Raw genomic sequence first — 16123 nt, forward strand, 5'->3', positions numbered from 1 at the left:
TGTATCTTCTCCCCCGCAACACCGCACCTAAAAGTTTTTATTTCTGCGGCCTTCCAGGTTTTTACGAATGCCTTCCAGGTAGAGCCGGTCCCCGTTTGCTGTTTTATGTCCTTAGCAAAGTGGTTACAATGTGTAGCCGCGATAGCAGTAAGTAGAGAGGGGCTTCCGCGTGTTTGCACTGAGCCACCCTCGAGGCACTGGTTCAAGAGAGCGGCTTTGGATCAATCCCGGTCTGAGAGATCAGTCACCCTGCAAATAAAGTCTTGAGTAAAAGTAAGATGGGGTGGGGAGAGGATTCATTTTTTGTTTTTGTTTTTTAAATAACCGGTCTGGATTTTTGCGGGGTCTAAATTTAGATTTCAATGCAAACTAATCCATCATTTTCCCTAACTAGCTCGTGTTCAACCTGTTCTATTATTTTAATTATATAATCATGGTAAAAAAAAAAAAAAAGGCTTACGGGCATGCTACCCTGAGAACGCCCAATGTCGTCAGATCTTGGAAGCTAAGTGGTTTTGGACCTGGTTTGTACTTGAATGGGAGATCACCTGGGAATACCAGGTCCTGTAAGCTTCTCTCCCCGGGTAAATTCAGAGGTGTTGCGTCAGGAAGGGCATCCGGCATAAAACTGTGCCAAACAAATGTGCGTTCATCTAAGACATTGGTGTCAAACTCAAATTCACAGAGGGCCCAAATTTTAAATTGAACAAAGCCGCGGGCCAAGGTTGAACAAATGAACCTTTTATCATGGAACCAAACAAGTGTGTAATACTTGTAATACCGGCGGGCCAGCTGCAATATTAATTTTCAATTGCCTCGCGGGCCAAATAAAATGACACTGCGGGCCCAATTTGGCCCGCGGGCCAGAGTTTGACACCCATGATCTAGGATGACCGCTAACGGGACAAGCTGAAAGGAAAAGAAGAATCCTGATAAAAAACAAATCATGTTTACAACACCAGTGCAAAAAGTCAGTTTTCCACTACTTACTATGATTTAGTCTTTGTTTTGTACAAAATCTTTGGTAAGGTGCTTCCCTTTGTTCTCCCAACGCAATTCTCTTTCAGAGCAGCACATGAGTTACTGGGTACTACACGTCGTAAATATTTCCTCTTTCAAGACACAGAAGGCCACACTGGAATATTATCATCTCTTATCTTTCTAGCAGTGTTTTTAATCAAATCCTTGTAGTAATTAAATTCCCCGCGATGCAACTGCTCCTGATAAGCTGCCGCGTCTCATAAACAGAAAAATATATGAGCGCTAAATGACAGCGAATTATGCATCACATTGCAGTTTACTGTATTTAGTGTGAGTTTCATAGCGCGCGAGTCTGTAAGTACGCGGAAGAATGCAAGCAAACTAAATGTCAAGGGCAAGTCGAAAACGGAAAGGTTGTGTCTGAAAGGCAATTTGGCTCTCGAGAGGTAAAAGCCTCCGCTGTAATGGCGCGCTCAGGTAAAAGCTTTACAAGTATAGAGAACATGTGCGGTAGATAGATAAGAGAGACTAGTGACGATGTGTGTGCATGCAATTGTGTAAATTTGTGCATGTGTTTGGCCCCTATGTCAAGGCAGGGCCTGGAAGAGCGCAGTAATCGACTCAGATATTGGAGTGGCAAATAGAGAAAGAGGGAGAGGGAGGCGCCAGAGAAGGGATAGGAAGAGAGTGACAACACCGCAGGGACTCGGCACTCCGTAGACATGGCAGCCGCTTGGCTCGCAGTTATAATGGATGAGCCGAGGTCTGCGTTGCCTGAGAGGCTGGCATCCACTTTCCGCAGCACTTTCTGCTGTGGCCGTACAGATACAAAAAGACTGGATTTAGACTATATGGTTCAAGTGGTGGTGCCACGGCAGAACGGTTAGTTTGAGCGTCTGCCTCAAAGATCTGTTGACCGGGGTTCAAATCCTCAATTTTCCTCCCTCATCCCAAAAACAGACATGAATTGGAGACTCTAAATAGCCCTTAGGTCTGATTTGTGAGTGTGAACGGTTGTTTGTTTCTATGTGCCGTACGATTGGCTGGCAACCAGTTCAGGGTGTCTGCACCGTCTCCTACTCGACGATAGCTTGGATAGGCTGTGGCACTCCCCGTGACCCTTGTGTGGATAAGTGGATCAGATGATGGATGGATGGATGGATGGATGGATGGATGGGTCAAGTTGCACAGTTCTGATTTTTGGCACAACTCACAGGCAACAAAAAAAACCCCACAACAAAACATCAAATTGAATATCTTCAGACGGGACCTGTGCTCATGATCAATATGAATCTGATTTCTTCTGCATAAACCGGCAAATGAGATGTACCCTGGCAGTCCAAGTATGCTTAGTAATGAATATACGCACCAACCTTTTGGCAAAACATCATAAATAATATGGTGCAGACGGGAAAAATACTTAAACCGCGGAATACCAGAACTAAACGAGGACATAGCCATCAACTACGATATAAATTTGCTATGCCCGAGAACATTAAGGCTGGAAGACGGTTGCTGATGGTGACTGGTTGAGTATTGATTATCCCTTTTGTTTAACCTAATACCGGGAAGGTCCAGTCCATACCAAATGGGTGGAATTTGATATTTTGTAAAATTCAGTTATTCTTTCTAAAGATTCCTACGCTGGCCTTTTCATGACATTTACCCAGTTCACTGTCCTTTGTGTAAGGTATCGATACAGGAAGCCGATTAGCAAATTTCCTGGCTTCTGACATTGTGTAAGAGGTTTAACTCTGTGTGTGTGTGTGTGTGTGTGTGTGTGTGTGTGTGTGTGTAAAAGGGGATAATACCTGAGAGGCACTGCCAATGCCCTTTTGTGTTGAAAGCCATTGTTCATGTCCCAGACGCTAATACTAATGTTGACAATTTATCTGTGTGTGTGTGTTGCCATCACAGCCTGCTGAATATGTCTGTACTTAGAACAGGCCCCTGTACTTCTTTGGTAGGTTACGTAGAAAAGGTACAGGTGAAAAAAATGCCAGCTCTCTTGTTATACCTGAAGCACTGAGAAAGTGTGAGAAGGGGCTACTGGATTGCCAACTTCTGCGTTGTCGCTGCGTTGTTGGTGTTTGTGAATCCAGCTTAAGTGTATGCATCACCTGACATGTGCATGTCCCTAAAGATTTGAACGTGGTTTTATTCTTTGTTCTTTCTGTGACACCCTGGAGTATGCCCCCAAAATATCCTTGTTGATTTCATTTCATTGATCGCCTCATCCGCTTCATCTTGTCCCCTGATCTCCGTGCCGTCTCGACGCTCCCGCTTGTTGTTTTGTCTGCTTTATAAATCTCGATTGTTCTGCAGCCCCCCCCACCCCCATCCATCCCCTGCCCTCCGTCCAACAGCCCCCTCCCTCCCTCCATTGCTTTTATTTTATGTATTGCCCTTTTGTGCTTTTACGAGGTCTGTCTGGGGCAAAGGAAAACAGCATTTCAGAAAAAAATATCAATGCAAACCTGATTTCCAAGCACGCCACCACATCCACAGTTGGCAGAGGGGATGCAGGGATGGGGTGGCAGTTATTGTTTGCGTGTGTGTACGTGTGTCTGTGTGCGTGTTGTGGTGGTGGTGGTGGTGGGGGGGGTTCAATCAATTAATCTGATCAAGCGCTTTAGGAAATGGAGAGCATAAGCGCTCCTGGGGGATGGATATCCATCTCCTCGTGATGATTGAATTACACAGAGTGAGATTTGGAGAGGAGGCGGGGCGGGGGTGGAGATGGTGGTGGGAGGGGACACTGAGAAATGAGGTGGTTAGGGTGACAAAGGATGAGGAGCGCATACTTGTTACAAGACTGAGAGATGGGGAAAAAAAGGGGATACCAAAGAGAGATGAGGTCTATAGCGAAAAAGCATAGAAGGAAGGCTGTATTTCTTTTCCTCCAGGTCCACTTTGCCGGCATTTGCATTTTTATACGCCGCACTTTGCTGTTGATAACCTGTTTTCTTGACAGCTATATTGCACGCCACAGCTCGCTTAAATCAGTCTGCACCGGTGTCAATTTGCAGCTGCGGCGCTTCCGTGGACAAATTTGTCATTTATCCACCAATAAATCCTCAGCTATACGATACTATGTACATGGAGGAGGACTAGTGCAGATTTTTACTGTAATGTGACTTTAAGTTATGAAGAGTATTCCCTCAATAGTGTAACGGGAACATTATATACCACATAAATCGCTCAGATACTGCAACTCCTCTACATCCGTACATACCCCGATGTATCACCAGCATGGAGTGTCAAGAGCGTTGAGGTGACACCAGGCTACAGGCCCATAAACAAGGGAAGGTGCTGTGCTCATTTGTGGGGATGGAAGGCCATCTTAAAATGCCCCGTAAGCGCTTACATTGTTTTCTGTATACCGTATTTTCCGCACTATAAGGCGGACCTAAGAACCTTTCATTTTTTCAAAAGCTGCCTTATAATCAGGTGCGCCTTATACATGGATCTGTCATGATCCTGCCGCTTCAGCACGAGCTGTGCGGCTGCGCTGATTGGGAGGCACACACCTGTGCCTCATGCGGCCTGATCATCCCCCGTATATATCGGACCCGGTGACGACTGGTCCTCCGCCAGTTCGTTGAGCTTTATGTCCCGTTCCAGCACCCTCGTATTCCTGACTGAACCTGTGTGTACCGACCTTCGTCCGTTCTCCGACCAACCCTGTAAGCCTGACTCCTTGACACTCCTGCCTGCGTTGATTGTTTCCCCGTGTACCGACTCCTGCCTGTCCGCTCATCTGTTGTCTTCGCCCGACGTCACAACTACCGCTGCCGCACCGGACTGCCTGCTGGATCCCCGACCTCTGCATACAATAAACGCGTCTCTTCTTGAACTACCTTGCGTCTTCCGAGTTCCTGCATTTGGGTCCTACCTCTCGTTCCGATGGGACGTGACAGGATCAATCTTGACCCTTTAGCGCAGCCCATGGTGGATGCATAACGTAACCCCGGGCTCGACTGTGGCGTCTATTCTATGCGCCTTGGAATGCGGTGCGCCTTATTTATGAAAAAGTTTTAAAAGAGGCCAGTCATTGAAGGTGCGCCTTATAGTGCGGAAAATACGGTGCACAATACGGTTGTGCAGACTTGTTCGAGCCTCTCTATTCCTTTTAAGTACCTTTTGTATATTTTTTTTTGCTGTAAATGACTCACTCTACGTCCTCTCTTAATCCATGTGAATTATTATTATTTTTTTTAATCTACTGTGAGCGCTCGAGCTTTGTCGGGGGAACCTTTCAATAGACAGAATAAAATGGGGTTAACCATGCGTTTTCACCAGCTCCCTGGCTGAATGCTGGATGGCTCCTCCAAAGAGCAAGGAAGCTGTAGTTCTGTGTCATCAGGGGAAAAAAAAATGAAAACACAATAAGAGGAGAGAATACGAACAATCCCCTCTGGGCTTTGTGTGAGAGGTGCAGGAAGGAGGGAGTGGAGATCAGAGCAGTGGGAAAGCACCAGGCGTACTATCAGGAAAGCGGAGGAGGAGGGGTGGCAGGGGTGGGCCCTCCAACAACACTGGCTTGCCATCAAGGCCCGCACGGGTCGCTCGCCTCCCCAGGGAGAAAGGGAATTGTCAAACGGCCGCCGGGAAGACCGATGAGCTTCGCCACACTCCATGCTGATGATGTCACTGCAGGAATGGACACTGTCGCAATGGAGGCATCCAGCAGAGAGGACTTTTCTGGTGATCTTGAGCAGGGCCGCCCGCTGCCATCATTCTTAGCAGACGAACACCGCGTGAAGCTAATGATGGTTGTTTAGCCTCTGGGTCCCGCTCTCTTGCTGTGGCACGAGACAATAGCTTTTTTTTTTTTTTCCCGCCGGGGAGAAAATGGAAGCTCACTGAAAAGGGTTTTATTTACAAAGATTGCTTTCTATGTGGATCAATATCCAGGCCTTCACTTATTTGGTCCTGGCTTGGAAATGTGAACCCAATACAACATTTTTTTTCTTCCCATATACAAAACTTTCATCAGTAATGTTCGTTAATTGTGAAATTTCTGCTGCGACATGAGCAAAATGGCAATGCATGGATGACTCTGATGGTTTGCGGAGAGAAACATGGGAAACTACATCCTGTTTTCTTTTTTTTTTTTTTTTTTGATGCTGTCTTCTATCAAGGGTCATTCCAATTCTGTATTTACAATATCCTTATCAAGTCCCCGAGCTCGCATCACCACCTCTGGACTCGCTGTACGTGCCAGCCGCCTCCCAACGCGGTAACGGCCTTCGTGCAGCTGACACCGCTGTGCAGATGGCAACACGCGAGGGAAACGTAGGAGGTGCGACTACTTGTAGGCAGATGGGAAAGACGGTGGGTTAGCTAGAAGTATGACAGGAGAGCAAAGTGATAGATAGCCAACACAGTCAGGAGAGGGAAGGAGACTTTGGAAGAGGAGTGGGTGGGCTTCAAAATTAGACAGAGACAGAGGACAGACAGAAAGGGACATGGCTTGTCTGCCAAGGCTACAAATCAGCCGCATCCCCCCCACTCCCTTCTCTCCCCTCCCACAAAATAAGCCCAAGATCTATTGATTGGCACTCGTATTTGCTTGCAGGCTCCAGCTCAAAATGGAGCCTTTAATTAACTTAATGGACCGGCTGCAGCTGCGTGCGAGCCAGTGAGGGAGGACTAGAAATGGATAGATGGACGGGAGAGCGGGTGCGGCAGCCAGCATCGCCAATAAGTGGGGTTAACTGCGGACCACTTTGACGATCAGTCAGAACGGTCGCGACAGATAAAAGGAGGGAGGTGAGGAAGCCAATGCTGCCGTCCTCTGAGCTCCTTGTTATTGTCTCTACTTTCCGTCGTCATTGCATACTTTCAAGGGTACCCAAATGCTTCAACCCATGTCATGTTTTGAACTTTTTGGGAACACATGAGAACCCTTATGTGTCCCTTTTCGCAAATGTTATAGTTAAATATAGTTAGCGTACAGTCCGTTGTCTACCTTAAGGAAAAGACAATCACACAAATAGTTTATTTTTTATTTTGTCCAGATATGAATTGATGTCTGTGCTCCGGCCGTCATTTGGTTATTATAAAAAAAAAATAAAAAATCTGAATTTGATTCAAACAGGTCGCTCGTGTTGATTCACTAATTGACTCTTTCTATTTTTTTTTTAATTCAAGCTGTAATGATAAGATCTAATCTTAACAATATGTATTGGATTTGATGCTAGTCAACCCCCAAACGTCTCTACAGGTTAAATGTACTTGTACTGTACTGCCTCCCTCTCCGGCCCCTCCTAGAAATCTTCATTCTCATTCCAGGCCACTCATCCATTCTGTCAAAGGTTAATTGGATTGGAAATGATTCGATTCATTCTGGATGTTAATGCTGTTATCGTGCTTTTGTTTGAAAAAAAGAGGAAAAGTCACTTGCCTCTCCCGTGCTCTTACGCATAATTTAAAAAAAAAAAGGAAAAAGAGAAATCCAATTTAATCTTTTTTTTTTTTTCTTTTCCCCTAACTCTCCGGCTCAGGCTTGTCCCTGCAAGTCTTTTCCTTTAAATTATGGTACAATTTCATTACCTTGAAAGCTTTTCCGCCTCCTCCCATTGCCGCCCACCCTGTCTCCAATACTTTGAATGGATCAGGACTAATGTCTTTCTCGTAACCTCAAGGTCAGAATATTTGGATCCCAAGGAGCGCTCAAGGGTTCCTGTGATTAATGCACTGTACAAAGTACCGGGGAATAATGTGGTTCCTGATGGCTGCACGGAGCGATCGGATATGTGTATGCGTGGACACACACGCGCGCAAGCGGCCATATTGAAATAAGGTTATCCACAGGCCAACTCTTGATTCCTTCTAACTGCGTCTTACGGTCCCCCCCCCCCCGCAAAGAATCCTTCTACTGGTCTTTCTCCAATGTCTTCCGCCATCACTTATATTGGACAATATAGAATTAGAAAAATACATTTATAAAGCTCAAAAAACATACTTTAGACTGACTGTTAAAGCAGGCGTTTTCACGGCTCCTCCCCATTTTTACTTCATCCATCCATCCATGGATGTGGAGTGCTGGAGCCTATCCCAGCTTTCAAAGGGCAGGAGGCGGGGTACAGCCTGAACTGGTTGCCAGCCAATCGCAGGGCACATCGAGACAAATGGCCACACTCACAATCACACCTACGAGCAATTTAGAGTGTCCAATTAATGTTGCATGTTTTTGGGATGTGGGAGTAAACGGACCATTTTTACTTGTATTGTATAAACAGCAACGGGTTGGTTAATGGTCCACAATTTTATATTTGCACTGGACTTCCTCCTCCTTTCACAACAACAGGAAATTGAACAGAAAATGTAGCGGATGCTAACTGCGAGGGCTACTTTTGAGTTCCATGAAATGATAGGTGGCTGAAATTAACACATTTAGGGTATTTACATCCCAAATAGGTGAACATTGTAGGAATCACAATAGTTTTTATATATCTCCCGCAGTTTTTAAGGGGGAAAAAGTAATGGGACGACCGGCCAATCAGCTGTTTCATGGCCAGGTGGGCATGTATGGCTGCCAAAGGCACTTTTTCCACTTCTCCCCCCCATGCCGCTTTTCTCTTTGAAAGGTACTGACACAGATTGGAGTTTGAAGTCGACCGGTCAATGTCCGAGCTTTGGTGTTAGTATCAGAGGCATAACGGAGGCGGGATACTGTCTGGAATACCATAAAGGTGAAACGGGCATGAGAAGTTTAGAACACCCGACACTCTCTTCTCCTGCCCTGTTGTGTTAAAAGCATTTTTCTCTCTTCCAACAAATATTTGATCAGGTGTACAGGTCAAGGGAGCTAATGGTGTCGTGCATTTAACTATGTGATTGTTGAAGAATATTACACTTTGAAAGAAACCCTTGGATAAATGCACCCAAAAAAAAATCTGAATCGTTTGCTCATTTCATAACCTTTTCTTTTTTTAAACCAATACACTTTGACCTAAAAAGTTGAGAAAACAGTGGTGAGGCCGGCCATGATGTACGGGTTAGAGACGGTGGCACTGAAGAAACAACGGGAAGCAGAACTTGAGGTACCAGAAATGAAGATGTTGAGGTTCTCGCTCGGAGTGAGCGGGTTGGATAAGATTAGAAATGAGCTCTTTTGAGGGACTGCCAAAGTTGGATGTTTTGGAGACAAGGTTAGAGAGTGCAGACTTCGATGGTTTGGACATGACCAGAGGCGAGAGAGTGAGTATATTGGCAGAAGGGTGCTGAGGAGGGAGCTGCAAAGGCAAAAGACCAAAGAGAAGGTTCATGGATGTTGTAAGGGAAGACATGAGGACAGTGGGTGTTAGAGAGGAAGATGCACGAGACAGGCTTAGATGGAAAAAGATGACACGCTGTGGCGACCCCTAACGGGATAAGCCGAAAGGGGAAGAACAAGAAGACGCTTTGACCTAAAAAATATGAATAAATGCAATGTTTTAAACAGTTCTTGACTGTTCTTGTGGCTGCTGTTGCATGCCATCCGCACGATACCGCTCACCCAAACAAAGCCCCTCCACTGAAGGTGTATGCAGATTTGAGCTCCGCTTTTGTTTATCATTTCCATTAATTTCCACCAATCTGATCAACAGCTAATTGAGCCGGCAGAGCATTCTCCTCGATGCTCCGCCCCCTTCACTTAGATGGGCTGATAATTTGTTGGTTTAATTGGGTTACAGATGACTCTTATGAGATACATTGAATGTCTTCACGGTCTAGTCTAGTTCGCTCACAGCAGCAGCTGCTCCAAAAGGCGACATTTAATGGAGGAGAGGACTTTGAGCCATTCTCTTGATTGAAGTGCATTTTCAAAAGGCAAGTGGCTGAATAGAAAACATTTCCTGTGTTGGTTTTAGCTGGGCTCTTGGAAATGTGAAAAACAAGGCTCTGCGGGGACACCATCTACTGTATATTTATCAAAGTATGCAACACAGCGTTCGACGAATGGGCCATTTGCACATTTATACGTACTTGGCGTACATCTGTAAGCGATGGGCTGCGATAAATCCCTTGTACCCCGCACATCTGCTTACAACATTAAGCAGCGCATTTTCATCACTCAAATAAACATGTTTATTAAATTGGAAAAAGTAACGTAAATGTGGGATGCAAAGGAGCAGAACCAAATTGGGGAGAAGATTGAACAATAACACAGCATAAGGAGAGTAAACAAACCATTGTCTCACCTATTAAAAAGCACAATAAATAATAAGCCCGAGAGGAAATAAATGTCAGCCTTAACGATGGGAGTCGAAATATGAATACGCTAACGACCATAGGATGAATAAATAAATTAGACATAAGTGAATTTTAGTTCCAGGTATTACAGGAAAAAAAACCCATCTCCAATCTCCAAGTCTACTACACAGGAATAAAATAAAACAAGCCGCACAAAAGCTCAGAATTCAAACTGCAGGTCGGGATCCACCACTACCACTTTTTCAAACCGAGTACTCATACTTAAAGCCCAAGTGTCATCCCTATAAACATTCTCAAATAGTTATTGAAATGAAAAATACAGATAACATTATTCACTTCAATGTATATACGAAAAAATACATATGAGCGGAGAGCGCGTCACGCATGCGCAAAGTTGCGGAAGTGTCATTCGACATCCAAGTGGTCGCCATATTTGCTGTATCTTCTGCCTCACCCCGGACATTCGCCATTGAAAACAAGCTGTGGCCCCGACTATGGGACACGCCCTTCAGACACGGAAGCTCTTTTCGAAGCAGAGAACATCTCACAACCGAGTGAAGTGACCGGGGCAATATTAACCTATTGTTTCGAGCCATATTTAGATGATATGCGGATCATGGGGAAACTAACAACAGACTCCCAGACAGTATGTATGAGCCAGCCCGGCCGGAGCCGTGCTCGTCCGCGTGGCACGACTTTGGCGGCGGCTCGTTTGCCCACCTACTATGAGACACGGGACCTCGGCTGAAGGCGGACACGGCGCCGACGGGTACATCGACACATTTAGCACCTCTGACTTACGGACGCTGATCTTTTCTGATGTTCTGAAAGGATTACGCCCCCCCCCACCCCAACTATTGCTACTATAGCTCTCGTACTTTGCACCCATGCAATCCATTTTTCATGAAGAACTGGGTCTCTTGGAAACTTATGAAGGGTACATCCATCCTCCCGAGTGTTTGAGCAATTTCCAGCAATCCAACGAGCCAGGATTTTGGCTGATGCGAAGGAGTGGGAGTTACAAAAAGCCATATACGTCAAAATCATGTTTTGTGTTGGAAAAAACGGATGCGTCCATACTGGCTGCCGTTTTTTTCATTGATAACGTACTAAGAATCATCCATTTCATGACAGTGGCACTTTAACAATAATGCAATCACATCTTTCAAATGTGATGAAAATATTTTATTTTAATAAACTATTGTTCAGAAAAACAAAATAGAAACTTTTCATTAGCATGGAAAAACTTTGACAGAAATGGAGCTTTTTAGTGGACAACTGCTTGCCTTTACTGACATTTTATAATCCAACCGAATGTCTTGTCAGATGCCGTGTTACTTCTGTTTGTGTATTTCAAACTAGAAAACCATTCTTAAGAATACCACAAGTTACTGAATGAAGCAGTGACAGCACAACTGAAGTGACACGTAATCATGTCACCTCTTTACTTGACGTGCTGACCCGCTGTGTGCCGCCCACCAGGCCTGCCCATGTCCACTGCGGCTTCATGACTGGCGTGTCCCGTCCGCCCCCTGCCCAGAGGTTATACACAGCATCCGGCTCGTAATGTGATCGTGGTGTTGGAGAAAGGAAGCATTTTTTTTGGGGTGGCGAAAATGTACAGTATGGGCACTGATACTAGTATCCATATCAATGTACCGCTAATCATCTTTTTTTTTTTTTTTTTTTTTTTTTTAGAACTGTAATTTTGTTTGTCTTTGAGGGTTCAGTTAACTTTGTTCTACTCTTGCAGGATTATTGAGAATCTTACAATTCTACTGTGTACAATGTACAATGCTACGTAATGTTACATTGCCTGGGCACTTTTTTTTTTTCCCAATGGATACAATTTGAACGCTGCTATTTCTATTTTTATTATTTACCTAGGAAATTCCTCTCTAGTTTCAGTATTTCAGTACTCTACTGTGAAAAATGGCATCAACGACGCTACTAGGTGGATGAATTATCTGTGTAAGTCTCAAAAATACAGATCAGGAATTCCCAAGCTGTGTTCTGAGCATCCTTGGGGGTTCCAGCCATCGTCATTCTTTATATTTTGGTTTTCTTTTGTTTTCTAAACCTCATCTTTTTAAGCCGTGCACATTCTGATTTAAGGTGTTGTACCTCTTCTTCACCACACACCCCCTAAAAAGATAAACCCATTAACAGCTTTTCCTCCTTCATAACTTATACGACCAACTTTTTGTCACACCTATCAGTGTCTTGCTACAGACATTACATTATTGCTTGAGATGAGCTCCCACGAGGCTGCCTTGCTATGCCGATTTCACGTAGAATTTTCAAACTACCTCCCACAAGCTAAGCGTATGAATGGCTATGTTGATTTTTTTTTTTTTTGGGGGGGGGGGGATTTTAAAACAGTAGTGCTGACTTCCGCAGACCTCAAGCTGGTGATGTGCGTCCACCGTGCTAACAAAGGAGCCACTATTCTGCCCATTACTAGTCACTGTGACCTCTCATTAGTATTTTATGGCAAAAATGACCACATATTGTCCCATAAGAAACGCAACAGCACAAGTCACTACTAGCAGGCAGTGAGACCACACTGAGACGTGTGATAAATACTGACAAAACACCTCTCACGACATGAATACCCAAAGGGTGGCCCGAGTGTACAACTCCTCAGCCTTTACGCACCCTCTGAGGTCCCAGCCAATAGCATCAGACAGAAAGACGATCCGGAGCCCAGACCAGTGGACCCGGCGGAGCAACAAATCACATTAATATTCCATATCAACTGTCACATGTTCACCCATGAGGGCCATTGTGATACCGTGTGAAGTGGAATATAGATCGGAGGGTGTGGTGATTAATAAACACACTTGTCAGCCTGTAAAAGCATCAAATCCCATCGATGGGGAAACAGATCCTGTCCACAACAAATCACATGATTGTCTAGATGGGCCGCAGTGACACCACACGGCATTGCGAATCATAAGCTGGGGGCTAGCATAGCTTGTGCCACAAATGGCTGCCATCCTAATTGATCCATTCCAATTCAAAACACCTTCTTATGCCATTACGTCCAAGCACGTAAAATAGGAGTGCAGTGGGGTTATTTCACAGTAGCTCGGTGTCGTGCGTGTTTGATTTAATGACGGTAAACACGATTTAATGTGCGTGGTACGGCATGCCGGTGCTGCGCTTCTCAAATGCTAGCCTGCACATTTATCAACTTATCTGCTGTGCTGTCCTTATAGAGAGAGATAGTCAATCCACAGGAAGACAAGTTATTTTTTGTACACTAAGTGCAGTAGATAGTTCATTTATACAGCTACCAGTCACAAAGTTAAGGTCTCAAGACCAATGTTCCCTATAAGCTGCGCAACTGCGCATTTGCGTACTTGTCGCACATTCTCAGCGCAGATGAAAACAGATCCAGCGCTGTGAACTTCAGCTACACGCTGCCTCTCATAACGAGCTGCTGCTCGGCCACATCCACCACACACTCTACTTTCTACCTTACCTGACTCCGCCCACCTCCGCTCTGAAAGGGGTACACTCATAATTACAAACACCGTCCACACACACAATCTGGGCAACGTAGAGCAAAGAGAGACATGCTGCTTGTCTTGATTCTCGATAATAATGGTAAAAGTAAAAACAAAAAAACAGAAGTGCTGTTGCTTTAATGAATAGCAGGATATGTGAATAATAGAAGAAAAAGTGGTGAAACTGGATGGGATTTCCTCTTTTTTTTGAGTAAAAAAGGTCTGGTCTGAACCCAAAGTAGAAAGTACAGGATGAGATGGTGTATAATGTTAAATTCCACCTTGGCACAGCCTGATCAACAATGAAAGCACAGATGATACATTGCCAAAAAAGCTAAAATAGCTAAATATAGGAGGCAACATAACGACCCTAAAACTGTTTGGGAGCATCATTAAGCTTTCAACGTGCATTGTGAAAGATATTCTGCAAGCAATAATTCAGTTTTACCGCAAGGAAAACAGACGGGGATATCATTTTGGGCTAAAAACAAAATAAATGAAACAAAGATGGAAGCGACATATCAGATTTATAGTTCATAGTTGGCTTGGTTCGGTTCACAATGTATTTTTGTTTGTTGACATTTTCAGTGTCAGTTTGCAAAAACACGAAATTGTTCTTAAAAATGTTCTGACGGGAATGTAATCTGAACCTTTTAATGAGCCACGTAACTTCAATGGATGACACTGATTGACCACAGTGCATACGTCTGATGTTGCTCACAGAGGTCAAAGGGGGCGCTCACGGCCTTTGTGTGTTTGCTCAGACACGTAAAAAAATTAGAGGGAACTGTGCTCAAGACATCTAGTAATACCCAGGTAATGATTCTCTGTTTGGATTAGCACACTCACACTTTTTACACTAACTGCTTATTTCAATACAATTCAATACAATGAACACCTATAGAGGATACATTCCAGACACTCCCGCTATAGGTGAACATATGCAATATGTACTGTATCTGTTTGTATATAGAGGGTTAACTGGCGAGCAGTTCAGGGTTGTAGTCTGTCTTTCACCCAAGTTACCTGGGATAGGCTCCAGCACTTGCGTGCCCCTTGCGGGGACAAGCAGCGTGGAAAATGATGGATGGATGAATTGGTTTCGAGTGGAATTTAAAAAGCTAGTAAGCGTTTTTCAATTTTTTTAAACGTTTCCATGAGGTAAAGACATGTCCCGCTCCATTTTCTTTTAAAAATAAATTCATTTTACTGATTAGTACAATGGGAGGAAAAGGTATGTGAACCTTTTTTCAAAAACACACCTTTTAAACTCATTCTAAAGCCATATGAACACACAAAAATTGCAACCGTGTGTTAGTTACGTGTTTATGCCTTTAAGAGACTGGGGGGCCTTGCGGGGTGGTGTGTGATATTGGCAAGTGTTGGTGTGAAGGGTTGGGGCCAACAGCAGCTCCTGCGTGAGTGCCCTCATTGTGTTTATGTTTAACTGCTCTCTAGGCGTTCAATAAACAGCTGAAGAGTGCGTCGGCAACTTTGGCTCTCCTTTTTCCCCCCATGAGTAGGCATTGCAGTAAGTATACTGTAAAAACTCATAAAAAGGATTGCAATAAACCACGGAATTTCACAATACAAGGTGGGTGTTTTTTTCGTTTTTTTTTTTTAACTACATATGGATACATTCCACAAGCAAATCTGCAAAATAAACCTGAACCTCAGTAGAGCGGGGGAACACTGCACTATATAATTTTTTTTTATTGAGAAGCAGCTTGGAAAATGCAATGGAATCGATTACAGATGACTACTACTTTATTCATTTTCAAGTACTCAACTTGAGTCATCCGCTTAGAGCAGCAGCCGCCATTTTAAAGGTAGCAGACCTCGCATTCATTCTCTTAATTGACATGGCTTTTAAATACAGTCGCATATAAAGAACTTGTCATGTTTGGTTATCTGCTATAGCTCCACAAAAGAGGAAACAGAATAGCAACACTGTGCATCTAGGTAATTAAGCTTTTTTTAAAAAATGAAAATAAAACCTCAAAACTGTTTTTCCCCATCTAAAATAATGTAAAATTAATTATTGCTTAAGCCGTCACCATTATAAAAGCTTTAATAACTGTAAGCGTTGTTTTGTTTTGTTACATTCTAAAATTCCTAACCCTCTTACAAGTCTTCTTCTTCTTTTCCTTTCGGCTTGTCCTGTTAGGGGTCACCGCAGCGTGTCATCTTTTTCCATCTCAGCCCATCTCCTGCATCTTCCTCTCTAACACCCACTGCCCTCATGTCCTCCTTCACAACATCCATCAACCTTTTCTTTGGTCTTCCTCTCGCTCTTTTGCCCGGCAGCTCCATCCTCGGCACTCTTCTACCAATATACTCACTCTCTCGCCTCTGAACATGTCCAAACCATTGAAGTCTGCTCTCTCTCTAACCTTGTCTCCAAAACATCCCACTTTGGCTGTCCC

The 16123-nt window shown here is 44.2% G+C and overlaps 1 protein-coding gene and 1 pseudogene across 6 annotated transcripts in view; both read left to right on the top strand.

Moving 5' to 3' along the window:
- The window catches only part of pacrg (PARK2 co-regulated), a 184657-nt gene that overhangs the window by 25006 nt on the left and 143528 nt on the right, over positions 1 to 16123 (top strand). The gene's annotated exons all lie outside the window — the stretch shown is intronic.
- On the top strand, positions 455 to 573 carry LOC133513871 (5S ribosomal RNA; annotated as a pseudogene).

This window comes from Syngnathoides biaculeatus, chromosome 15, assembly GCF_019802595.1.
Source record: "Syngnathoides biaculeatus isolate LvHL_M chromosome 15, ASM1980259v1, whole genome shotgun sequence".
NCBI classification, from domain to species: Eukaryota; Metazoa; Chordata; class Actinopteri; order Syngnathiformes; family Syngnathidae; genus Syngnathoides; species Syngnathoides biaculeatus.